Consider the following 2,557-nt stretch of genomic DNA (forward strand, 5'->3'; position numbering starts at 1 on the left):
TATATATATTATATTATATTATATCATATTATATTGATAAATATTAAACCGAAATAGATTCAGTACTAATTTGTTTTGGCTATACACACGTGGCCGAGATGAACGTGTGAGAATATCTGAAATAAACTCGACTGCTCTCACAAACTAGAATACTAAAAATGAACTCGACCGATCTCAAAAGTTTTTTTAAAAAACTGGAAAAATAATCCAGATCCCTTGTCTTGTATCGGATCAGTCCCAAAATTTAATCAGTTCATGCCAGTCACGAGGCCAAACATCCCTGAAAGTTTCATTCGAATCCATCTAGCGATTCTTGAGATAATTGTCTACGGGCAAACAAACAGACAAACAAATACGACTGAAAACAATACCTCCGCCTTCGCTAAGGCGGTGGTAATAATGACGTAAAATCTTTTTGCAACTGCAGTGTCTTTATAGTAGTGTGTTCAACTCCAAATAATGTTATTGTCTATAAGAACTGAGTACAGTTTTGTAACATGGAAGTCGAATTTGTTCGTAAATAAATACCTTGAAAATTGCCAAACACCTACCATGATGCCAGTTAAGAACTATTTTTTCGTTGGTTGGTGTTTTTTATTAACTTATCAATTGTGGTTGTCTTAGAGATAACTGAAATCAGCTCCCTGCCAAGACTGTTATTTCAATACTTTGCAATCGAAAATATTTTCTATACTATAAAACATTTCATTGAACTAACATTGTTGACATAAATATCACTAATCAGTAAACGTAAAATAGTTTGTTTTTTAACTCTACTGTAGCCACAATGCCCCTGCTGCTGTCTTGTTTGTTAACTAATGGCAGTGTTACGAAACAGAGTTTCATTTTATTTGATTTGATTTTTTCTACTTTTCAGTGACTAGAATTTTGTTTATTTGCTACCAAACCGTCACTGGACTCACAAGCCGTTTTCATTTAGGAAATAATCTCCATCTATGGCAGGTGTACGAAGGCGATATAAATGTAAAATGGTATTTGAAATAATGCAATACTGTCTAGTAATTGTTTGTTGATTTTGCTCAACGACGGGTATGAGCACAATTTCATCTAATAACAAGCACTTAGTGTGTGCTCCACTTAAACTAGAGTTCAAAACTTTGATAAGTATTAAAAATTGTTTTCTATGTATTTCATTTTCCAAATCAGAGTGCGTCTTCCACGACTCAGCGTCTACGAAGATACTTAATACTCTCATTCTAAAGGTAAGTATAAAGAAATTCCAAATTCTAAGTTCTTTATCTTGTATGATTTAGAAGAAAGTATATTCACAATTTTTGGAAGTAAACACATCTTCATGTGTGTCTTCATTTGTGCAATAAAGAATCAGTTATGCTACACGTCGTAATTCCATTTAAACTTTGGTCTTCTTGCAGCTCAAATCTTGTTTATCAACTGAAGATAGCGCTACACCAGTATTCATAAGAATCACAAGTACAAACTAACAAGAATAAGTAAGGAAAACTGAGGTGAAGTATAATAGATGGGATGCTGCAATGTGCGAAGCGTTTTAGACTTTCAGAATATTTAGGTGGTGCGTATTGCTAAATAACAGGTGGTTATGAAGGGTGGAAAAGAAACGAAAGACATGAAAGGAGTTAAAGCTGGAAAAAAAATTAAAAGATGAGAGAAAGATAGAGAAAAATATTAACATCCTAGCGACATGATGTGAGGCGTGATCAAGCATCGTTATGAATGCTGACTGATATATACTCTACAATATAAAAAGTTATAATACATTTTACATTTTATAAGTATATAGAATACAAAAGAAAACAAGATCATTTAGGTCGATATATTTATGGTTATTGGGATATACTCTTAAATACATATACACGCATACACATCTATGCGTGTATGTAGTTTATCCAGTATATTCGATATTCATCTTTATCGTATATTTTATGAATATACACATTGATCATATACCCGGCTAACTAGCCGTAGAGATCTCTAAATGGATATATACCCCGACTAGACGAGCTAAGATCTATTATATATATATATATATATATATATATATATATATATATAGAGAGAGAGAGAGAGAGAGAGAGAGAGAGAGACAATGTAATTAGAGTTACAAGGTGAATTAGCACATACATATTGTAAACGTTCTATCATATAAACTGGAAACGTTCCCTATGTCTATCCCAGGCCTTTAGTTATTCCCGTTTTGGTGCAGGTAAACATCTATAATGCGGTAGGACATCAATCACAGCACCGGCTGAGGAGCTAAACTGCTGTCGAAACATAGTCAAGGGAAGGCATCCATAGCTAAATATATCCACATGTCCTTTTTATGGTATTTTCGAAGGTATCTGTATCCGTCATAAATGCAACCACCTTAGTCATAGAGTATACTCAGTCGATAACTTTTCCCTAGTAAGAACGAACTAAATACAATATGTATAGCAAGAGAGTCTATAAATATATGTATATATATACATATATACATACATACATGCATGCATATAGATATATATACATACACACATATATATGTATATATACATATATGTATGTACGTATATATATA

The sequence above is a fragment of the Octopus bimaculoides genome, chromosome 11 (assembly GCF_001194135.2).
Source record: "Octopus bimaculoides isolate UCB-OBI-ISO-001 chromosome 11, ASM119413v2, whole genome shotgun sequence".
Classification (NCBI taxonomy): domain Eukaryota; kingdom Metazoa; phylum Mollusca; class Cephalopoda; order Octopoda; family Octopodidae; genus Octopus; species Octopus bimaculoides.